The sequence below is a fragment of the Lissotriton vulgaris genome, chromosome 4_1, assembly GCF_964263255.1.
Source record: "Lissotriton vulgaris chromosome 4_1, aLisVul1.2, whole genome shotgun sequence".
Lineage (NCBI taxonomy): Eukaryota > Metazoa > Chordata > Amphibia > Caudata > Salamandridae > Lissotriton > Lissotriton vulgaris.
In genome coordinates this window covers 568324889-568336390 of record NC_141691.1, presented here as the reverse complement: position 1 = coordinate 568336390, position 11502 = coordinate 568324889, and positions in this window count along the sequence as shown.

Below are 11502 nucleotides of genomic sequence, written 5' to 3'. Positions count from 1 at the left end.
CGAAATGGGAAAGTAGTGCATAACTTACTGGAAGCTATCCAATTACCCAAAGAATTGGCTGTGGTCAAGTGTGCGGCTCACAGGTCTGGAAATGACGACGTGACTGCCGGTAATAGGTACGCTGACAAAATTGCACAGTTTTGTGCCCGACACCAGATGTCCCTACAAATTGCCCGGTGGGATGGAACCAGCTGCCAACTTATGTTGTTTGATAATGTGTCAACGTGGGAAGAATTAAGAGAGATACAACAAGCCACAGACAGGCAAGAAAAAGGCAGGTGGGCCGCAAAGGAATGCGAGTTGCGAGAAGATGGTGTGGTGGTAAATCCGGATGGAGTGCCTGTACTGCCTGATAGCTTGATCGACCCCATGGTCAGAATGATACATGAGCCAACACATATGGGAAGAGATGCGATGTGTCGGGTGTTTGAACAAGTGTTCTGCAATTCAAGGTTCAGGGACCAGGCGGACAGGTTTTGCCAGAGGTGCCTAGTGTGTCAGCAATTCAATGCAGGAAAGAAGACTGTAGTGAAACAGAGTACTATTGGAAAGGCAGTAGGTCCCTTCGTAAGAATACAGGCAGACTTCATAACCATGCCCAGATGCAACGGATACAGATATGTTTTAGTCATAGTTTGTCTATTCTCTAGGTGGGTGGAAGCATATCCAGCTAAGAAAAATGACGCTATCACCACAGCCAAGCTATTGCTCAGGGAGTTGATACCTAGGTATGGGATCCCAGAGACAATCGAAACGGACCAAGGTGGGCATTTTGCCAACGATGTCCTATTGGAACTCTGTAGAGCATTCAAAATGAAGCAAAGATTTCACTGCGCCTACCACCCAGAGGCTTCTGGGGTAGTGGAACAAATAAATGGCACTCTGAAGTCCAGACTGGGAAAAATGTGTGATTCCACAAAAATGAACTGGATAGAAGCTTTACCCCTGGTGCTGATGAGTTTGAGAAGTATCCCAAATCGAAAGACTGGCCTGAGTCCCCATGAAGTGTTGATGGGAAGAGTGATGCGTCAGGCATGGGTACCCGGAAACAAACTGCTAAGCATTTCTGATGATATGGTGCTAGAATACTGCAAGCAGTTGGGTGACCAAGTGCGTTCTCTCTCTCAGCAGATTGGAGAGACTGAAGACGAGTGGCCAAAGACTCCAGCACACAACCTGCAGCCAGGAGACTGGGTGGTGTTAAAGAAACACACCCGGAGCAGCTGCTTGAAGCCAAGGTGGGGAAAGCGACGACAAGTGATCCTCGTCACTACCACTGCTGTAAAGTGCGCTGGTGTACCGAAGTGGATCCACGCCAGCCACACAAAGCGGGTATCTGGAGAAAACGCGACGGGAGCTGAAGGCAGCACAGCTGAAGAGACCTCCGAGGAAGAGAGTCCGGAGCTAGCTGACATCGAGCTGCCGAGCACAAGTCGAGACGTTGAATGGTATCCCGCCGACGAACCGGTTCATGATCCAATACGAACCCGGAAATATTCTTACTTAGACAGTGAGTGGGATAGTCCAGGTGAGTCAGAAATAGAAGAAGCAGGTCAGGTCAACGAAAGCCATAACCCACCTGATCAGGAAGTAGGCCAAGTAGGGTCAGATCAGGACATCGACACTCCTCCTGAAACTCCCGAGAAGGGAGAGGGACAGTTAGAAATTAGGGCTGACGTTCATGCAGAAGAAAGAGAAGAGGTCGAAGAGCATGAACAGGAACAAATAGAACTAGATCAAAGTGCTCAGACAACGGAAACAACAGTAAAAAAAAGTAAGAAGAAAGTGCGATTTGAATCTGAGCAGGAACAGATTAGCGACCAGGCAGAAGAAATAGACGAAAGACCTGGAACTAGTCAGACAGGCAGGACAACAGAAGTGCCACAACAAAAAGTGAAAAGAGTGCACGGAGAAGGAGAAGTCTCCTCAACCACTGGGAGGCACGGAGGAAGAAATACACCTCGATACGTCAAGAGACTAAGGCTCAGACTAAAGACAGTCGAAGAAAACGATAAAGACCGAAAAAGGGCTTTAAGTGAAAGGAGTGCAGCCCAAGGCAAATCGCTGAGAAAGAGCGACAGAATAAAGAAACAGAACCGACTGTATCGGAGCCCTGAGTGGACGTACTTTGTGTTGGAAGAAATTGACGAGCCTCACCACAGTGGCAACAGTGACCACGAGTCCATTGCTGATCGAAGTTCGGACGAAGACCCTCCTTAAGAGAGCCGAAGTGAGCCTTTGGTGCAGAGAAACGAAGAGGGGTAGCAAAAGCCACCTGTAAGCTAAATATGTCTGATCCGAGTGTCTCTGGGAGATCCCGCTGTGGGTGTCTTAAAACCTGTTGTAAGATATGCTTGTGTAGTGTAGCTATGCTAATAGTAATGTGGATAGGACTAACAGTTTTTCTACCTTTTATGATAAGTAAGAATCCTAACTTGTCCCCTACTGAACCCGAAGCAGTAGATGTAGGGGTTGTACCGACTGCAGAAACACCACGAAGACTAGAGAGACGCGACAAAAGAGTAGGACTGACACACACACGACCTGATTTAGAAGCACCAGATGAGGATGGACTACATTTTCACAAAATGAAGAACAGGACGCACTTAAATGTTTTTGCTAACTTGTTAGTGCATTATGTAGAAGCTATGGAAATAGAGGACTGTTATGTCTGCATGAAGCTGCCAACTTCAGTGGCTGAAGGCGTGACATACCACCACCTACCTTTGACCTATGGAATATCCTGTAGTATATTAGCTAGCTTGTTCTATAGAAGCACCTTGCAGTACTATTATTCAAATGATGACGTAGTATTTTCTGAACTTCCTATTAGAGGACATTTGAACCGTGTACATACTACAAGTGACGTGACCCGCTATATGGGAGAATATTTCCTGACTATAGGTAACATAGACTTAGATCAAGCAAGGGAAGACAATCTGACCTGTTCACTGCAAGAGCAGGAAAAGATGTTTATAAAGATGGCAGACAGAAGGAGAGAAAAGTTTCAGAAGAAGGCAGATGACGAGAAGGATAGAATCCCTAAGTGGGCTGAGCACATGAATAACACCTCAGAAGGCGAAGCCAGTCCTGCCTTGTTGCTGGATTTTGAAAGAAAGGGGAAACTTTGTATCCATAGGGAAAAGACAGAGTACTATAACAATGTATTCATCGGTTCCAGCGAGTGTGAACATAATTATAAGGTAATTGGGGGTTGGGGTTTCAAAAATGGGTCAGAACCTGTGTTTCCCGGAATATATTATATATGTGGGAACAAGGCTTATTTCAAATTGCCGGATCACTGGTATGGGAGCTGCTACTTTGGCATTGTTTTCCCGAAAATATACCATGTGAACAATGCAGCTGGAAGCGATGATGAAACTAATGGCTTAGTGCGTAGTAGACGCGAAAGTGTAGGCGAAATTGTAGGTGATATTTTTAGTGCACTGATACCTGGAATGGGGGTAGTTCTGAACACCCATAGAATCTGCAAATTGTCTACAGTGGTGGACCGGTTATCAACGGACACTGCTGCTGGTTTCCTGCTGGTCAATACTGAAATGGTTGCGATCAGATCAATGGTTTTACAAAACCGTCTTGCCCTTGACACCCTATTAGCAAAAGAGGGCGGAGTCTGTAGAATGCTGAGAGCGCAACATTGTTGCACCTACATTCCTGATAAAAGTATTGAATTAAAACAATATGTGAGGAACATAACTAATTTGGAAAAGGAACTCAAACCATTGGAGGTTGACAGTGCCTGGACGAGACTGACTGGAGGTCTCTCCTCTATAGGTAGTTGGTTTACTAATCTAGGTAGAAATATTTTATGGAAAATACTGATGCCAATAGTCATAATAGGTGTGATTGTATTGATCATTTTTATCTGCTGCAAATGTCAGAAGTGTAAGAAGAAATATACAGTCAATCCGAGGGGGGTGAAAAGAAACATTGATGAATTAGAATTAGAAGAACTGAAAAGTGCAATTTATAAAAAGGCGAAAAATCACCACTCTCATAAGGAAGCTGAAAGAAAACTAAACAATAAGTTTATTGAAATCGAAATGGACGATATGAATGAATGAGAAAAAGTTGGCATCTGTTTCCTTCGTGTAGTGATGATAGTAAATATCATCAAAGAGGGGATTGATGGAGCAAGGATTCGCACGTATAGCGCCTTGCTCGTATGCAAAACCCTTATCTAAATGGCATAATAATATTAACACCATTGTTCGTCATTTGTAAAGTGTTTTCCCTACACGCGGGTGTCCCTAGGATGCTTGCTTGTTTGTCTTTTCACGTACTAACGAAGCTTGCACTGAAAATGGCTGCTTTGCCGCAATTCAGTCTGCGCATGCGTCGGTCATACCCATGTGATGTGACGCACTCGCATTCTGGAGGGATTCTGTGCTCATGCGCATTGATGCTGAATATGGCCGCTTGTCTCTCACCACGCTCTCTGCTTACTGCAGCAGCTTTAGCCTATCTATTCTTTCGCATTAATCCCTAATGCTATAGTTATTATAAAAGTAAGGGTTGGTTATCTCTTATCGTGGTATACAGTGCGATCATTTTTATGTATGATTCTAATTTGTTTTCGCTTACTTTTCATGTACCGCGTCTTTGTGGGCTGGGTAATCATGAGCGGAGCCATGCTTGAAGCTCTGCTGGGCACTGTCACGTGACCGGAGAAAGTTCCATCTGCGCAGAAGCTAAGCCTAGCCAGCTGGCACCTGAAGCACAATGCGCTTGGGAACGACGCTGGGAATACGGCGCCTCACCTTGGAAATCGCAATACTGTTGCTACCTATTGAAAACTGTTCTGTACTGCTGTATTCTATGCATGGGAACGTGAACCTGAGGGGCGGGTATTCAAATTCGCATATTTATCATGTGAAACTAGATTCTAGGAGGTGGTAAAGACCACACCACCTCTCCTGACCAATCACAATATGGGAAACTGTCACTTGCAACATTAGGGGGTGGTCTGAGGGTCCCCAAAATTGTATAATTACCCTAGTTTAGCTTAGGAAAATTGTCCGACTTGTCCGAGTAGCAGACCTGTCACTGACCCTACGATCTCAATAGGTGCTCATTCTGAAAGTGCTGCGGAGCACTTTGTCCATACTTTCCACAAACTCCCAAGGGGTGGAAAATCCTAAGTGCTGGCGAAGCACTTTGCTGGGGAATTCGAAAATCCAATCGGGGTTTCTGGCAGATTACTTGCAGGAGGGGGTAACGCAGGCGTTGCTGTCCGAAGCTGTGGGTGTTGGTCGTACCCTGGGAGGCCCAGTCCTTGATCCGAACCTGAGGGGTATCCTGTCCTTATTCTCCGTGAGCTGTACCTGCTCACAGTCTGGCATTCCTTTTCTGAGGGTCCCTGTCCCCGTCTTCCCAACTGACCCGTGGCCAGGGTTGGTCTTCAGTCTGAATTAGGTAAATATAGATTGTGGGTTTGCGTATCTTTTTATCTCTTTCTTTCTCTCTCTCTCTCTGATCTATTAAAGCATTCTTACCTATGTTATTGCCTTATTGCCATTGAACTTATATGTGCCTGAATTTTAGTTGGTTCCTTCTCTCCCCTTTCCTTTAGAAATTCATTGATTTTATAATCCATAGCATGTTCCCGTTTTTCCCTTTCCTTTAGTGGATTGCAGTGAAAGTAGCAAGAATAGTTTAATACTTAGGTTAAGTACATGTTCTAGGTCCCATTCCCATCCTATGTTCTAGTGTAAGGTTGCAGTGAATAGTATGTGCTAAACTTCTCCCTGTAGTTTCCCATATATTCTAAATGGTCATATTGTTTGTGCAAAGTTATCTTTTGGTATTGATTTTGATGTTTGACATATTACTCTGTGTATCGCTTATTATTTTGGCTTCTTCACTTTGAATTCTTATATAAAAACTAGAACTTAATCAGGTGTCTGTGGTCATTTTACAAAAACTGTGGAAAGTATATTGTGGAATTTAAGGTGTATTGGATGTTAGGCCTGTCTACTTTTCCTTAACAGCTCCAGGTCCGTCAAAGAATTGCGCCTGTGGTAAGTCGGGTGCATGGTAAGCAGAGGTAAATCCAAACTTGATTACTCCTAGCAGCGTGCAGGAGGAGAAATCCTCACCCAGTTTCACCCAAACGAAATTAATGTGTTCTTCACGCCAAGGGCCCAGTGCGTGTTAGAGAATTGGTATCCCGGGTGACCTGGGGAAAACTGCGCGCTCTAGCACCTTGACCGAGACGCATGGTAGGATTGTTTTGAATTCTTTCTGGCAAGGAGTTATATGTGTGAACCTTCAGCAATTTGATTAAGACACTTAAACCCAAGATTTCTGTTTTCGTGCAGCTGTTGCTTGAAATATAAAGTGTTTGAACTAAGCTGTCCCAAAGTGAACGACACTGGACAAAACATTCCTGAGCACCGGAAACCTCATCTTCTTTATTGTTAAGTTTGATAAGGAACTAAAAGTGCATGTTTGTTTTATGAACATTATTTAGTTTGGAGTTTAGTTTTAGGAGGTGCCAAAGGACGTAAAGCTTGACGTCTGGAGAAGAACTGTGTGAACTTGCACATGAATTTTGTTTAATTTGTGAAAGGATTGTAAGCCATACATCATAACATTTGGAAGGACACTGAATGAACTTGAAGTCCTTAGAGATTTATTTAGAAATATTCTGTACTGACTCTTGACAATTTGAGCGTGAGGAGAGAATTCTTTGTTTACAGATTTTGTGTAATACACCTATTTTTTTCTCTCAAGTATCCTTGGCCTAGAGGTGGGCGTAAACACACTTATTGATAATTTGAGTGTATTGAATATATTCACACAGGGAAACAGCCACTACAACAAAACGTTTACAATGCATGCTATTACAAAGCATGCCATTACAACCCAAGTGCATTTACAACGTACTGCTATCACAACGCATGCCATTACAATGCATATGCTTTTACCATGCTTACCTTTACAACAAATTTAGTTGCAAAGGAGTGAATGGTAAAGGCATATGTGTTTTACATGAAAGTATACCGTAAGTATGTGTGTATATATATATATATATATATATACACACACACACACACACACACACACACACACATATATATATATATATATATATATATATATATATATATATATATATATATATATATATATATATATATATACACACACACACACATACGGTATACTTTCATGTAAAACAAATATGCCTTTACCATTCATTCCTTTGCAACTAAATTTGTATATATCTATATCTATCTATATCTATCTCTCTCTATATATATATATATATATATATATATATATATATATGTATATATCTCTCTCTCTCTCTCTATATATATATATATATATATATATATATATATATATATATATATATATATATATATATATATATATATATATATATAGGGTAATTTTCGGGTTTAGGGTGGGTTTGGGTTTGTGGGTGGGAAAGGTAATTTTAGGGTTTAGGGTGGATTTGGGTTTTTGGGTAGGAAGGGTAATATTAGGGTTAGGGTGGGTTTGAGTTTTGAGTGGGAAGGGTAATTTTAGGGTTTAGAGGGGGTTTCGGTTTTTGGGTGGGATAGGGGTTTAAAAAATATACATCTTAAATAAATAATAAATATATATATATATATATGTATATATATATATATATATATATATATATATATATATATATATATACATATATATACATATATGTATATATATATTTACACATATTGCCTAACCTAGACGAAGTGACTCAAACCAAGAACACAGAAACCACTAGTACTAATGACATAAAAACCACAATGAAGAAATTGGAGAAATTACTCCGTACAGAGATTACCAAATGGTGGGAAAAATGTTCACTGGAAAAATACAGGGAAGTGGGTAGAGTGCCGCGGGGATTGAGGGTTCTCATCGCTCCATCCTTTGAGAACCCCAATCTCCTAATGCTCAATGAATGGTCAACAAACAATTTAGAGGCCTCTATGAATATGGTCTCCATATTAATAAAGTATGCAGAGAGTGACCATAATGGGGTTTTGAAGGAAATCGAAACGATAAATCATGAATTGGAACATCATGAACTCAAAGAGTTTATCAAGAAAAGTAGAGAAGAGATTGATGTGCGTTTGACCAAACATGAAGAACATGAAGAAACAATAAAGTCCTGCAAGATACTTAAATTTGCACGAGACAAACGTGATTACGAGACGGGGAGAATATTCACGTTTGCTCGAAAATTTTATACTGTTAAAAGGCAATCACTTGTGCCCAAAAATCCAGAATTTCCCGCTCAAACTACTTCCAATGTTGTGGTGTCAGATATTGATATGAGTTTGGCTGCGAGCAGCACTGACTCGGACGACGGTGGGTCTATCACGATGCAGACCCAGATACCTACAAAATATACACCATCGCAGGAACTGGGTTTTTTAATAGAAGACCGCTGTCAAACATTACCGCCACGACCACAACCGAAGAAAGGCACAGGAAAAACAATAAGCGCAGGCAACAAAGGAAAAATACAGGCGCACGAGGATACACCAAGAGGGGCAGAGGGAAAAAATGGTAACTATACCCACACAATCAACCGCTCCTGATAACACAGTGGTGAATTTATCAGATGCTGTTCTCACCAAGGCAGAGTTACAGTTGTTACCTTTGCGACTTTCTTTTTGCCCTCATAATTCTTTCAATTATGTTCAATTCCGCATAGACGTTTTTAAGTTTATTCGCAAGCTTAAACTTAAGAAACATTTCAAATTGAATAAGGCACAAGAACAGGCAGTCATTATCACCAATTCCAATCTACCCACTAGCAATTTTCAAGTCTCTGATACTAGCATTCTACAAATTATGCACACACTTAATAGTGTGGCTACTGATAATGTAGGATCTACTCAAGAACACCTACAGGAAATGGGCATTATAACTAATCTTTCGTGTAGTAGTCCCTTTCGCCCACCTTGTACATTCATCCCCTTAATGCCCAAAGATGAAATTGACAATTTTAATGATGTTGTGATCGAAGATCTTACATCCCTCAATTATTCCACTTTACGCAAACATTATACATGGAGGAAGCATATCGGTATCTTAGTGATAACACCTGCTATAGAAAAGGCACATTCAATGACATAAGATGTATAAAGAAGACAGTGGTAAAATAATTGGGCCAGTGGAAAAGGGATGGATTATTGAGTAATCATGAATAATATTTTTTAAGAAATTAATTTCCCGTCACTCCAACTCTGTACTTCATCCCAAAGAAACATAAAAAAGTAATGCCAATACCAGGTGGCCCAATAATCTCAGCCCAACGCAGCCTCCTTTACCTCTGTCAAAGTATGTGGACCATTTCCTTCATGAATTTCTGGAAGAGCTTCCTTCTTTTGTTAAAGATACTGGTCATTTATTGTCGAAATTGCATACCATCAAATGGGAAGATTATGTACTCATTGTAATCAATATTTGTACCCTTTACACCAGCATCCATCATGTGGACGGATTTAAAGCAGTAAAATACTTTTTAGAAAAACGCAATATTAACTCCCGCCAACATAATGAAATGATTGTGAGGTTGATCGAACTATGTTTATTGAACAATTATTTTATGTTAAACAGGGAAGTCTTTCGGCAACTTTGGGGTGTTACGAAGGGGGCATGTTTCTCTCTCAGCTACGCTTTGTTGCATGTGGGTTGGTGGGAGGAACATATCCTCAGAGGCACCCACGGAAAGCTGTTTGAATCCAATCTGGTGGAATTTTGGCCTTTCATTGATGATGTGTGCATGATTTGGAAGGGGCCTGTGGAATCAGCTATTGAATTTGTAAAAACAATCAACAACAACGAATTAAATTTACAGTTCAGTGCTGATATAAGCAAACAATGTGTCCAATTTCTTGATATAGAAATATATATAGAAAATAACTCACTTCAGACCAGGCTCCACAGGAAGAGAACCGCTGGAAATGCGATATTGCATGCGAGCAGTTCCCACCCAGGTCATTTGATCAAAAGTATTCCGTATGGGGAATTTTTAAGAATGCGGATAATCTGCAGTTCCGATAAAGACATTGTTGATTGCCAGACCCAAGCACAGAATAGATTAATTGCCCGTGGATATGACCCTAAAATGTTAGAAATGGCAAGATTAAGGGCCTAACAGCCACACAAAGGAGCAATGTTCAGGCACCACTTCCAAAGAGAGAAATAGAGTGAGCAATGACCCCACTATATTCAATGATCAGGCAAGACTAATACCGACATTTAGCAGTGAGGAAAAAAAGTCAGGGGCATTATTAACAAGCATTGGCCCATACTCAAAACTGATTTAACCTTACCTCAGCTCTTACCAGATCACCCTCTCATTACTTTCAGACGGGTACCCTCGATGAGGGATGCCCTGGTCAAATCTAGCCCGGAGGTGTTAGCCTCTACCAACTGGCTAATCTACCAACTGGCTATCTGAAAGAACAGGTTTTCAGAAATGCATTTCATGCCGGGCGTGTAAGTTTGGCATCAACAAAACTGAGTATTGGAATGCTTTTGACTCAGCTCCCATCGAAACTAAGGGATTGTTCACTTGCTGTACGAATTTTGCAGTATACATATTTGAATGCACTTGCAAATTAAAATATATTGGAAGTACCAAACTGCAGGATTTCAACCGTATACTGCAACATTTACGGGCCATAGTGAACTCAGATCAGAGTGATCCTGTAGCTCGTCATTTCAAACTAGTACATGAAAATAATTTGAATGATCTTAACTATTTTGTAATTGACTCAGTATCTAAGGATCTTAGAGGGGAAACGGGGAGAAACAATTAAGACAATTAGAATCCAAATATATTGTATTACTTGGTACTAGGATTCCTAAGGGTCTCAACACAATTTGCGAGGGGTTCAGTACCATATGCTTGCACTCTGCATTCTGATATTTGGGATTGGGTTGCTAAGAGACAGTATTTTTAGACCTATCTTGTAGACTGGTTTGGGTCTCGTTAGGTCTCGCCTGTCGATGCGCATGCGCATCGAGCAAGGCGAGAGTATTGGGACTTATCCGCTCTTTATCCACACTGCAAGGAATCGTGGCGATTCCTTGCAGTGCCCGTGACTTTTAAGCTCAATGCGCATGCGCATTGAGCTTAAAAGCGCGTGCACGTCCGTCTTTGTTTACCCGCTCCGCCCCCTCCCCTTCCCGCCGTGTCGCATTTCTCCTCCCCCCTCCCCTCTCTTCCCTCCGGCTTGTTTTTTGTTTATTTGACCCGCTCCGCCCCCTCCCCTTCCCGCCGTGTCGCATTTCTCCTCCCCCTCCCCTCTCTTCCCTCCGGCTTCTTTTTTGTTTATTTTACCCGCCGTGTCGCCGTGTCTCCGATCCTTTCGCACTCCTCCCCCCTCCCCTCTCTTCCCTCCGGCTTCTTTTTTGTTTATTTTACCCGCGCGTGTCTCCGATCCTTTCGCTCTCCTCCCCCCTCCCCTAAAAACAAGAGATCTC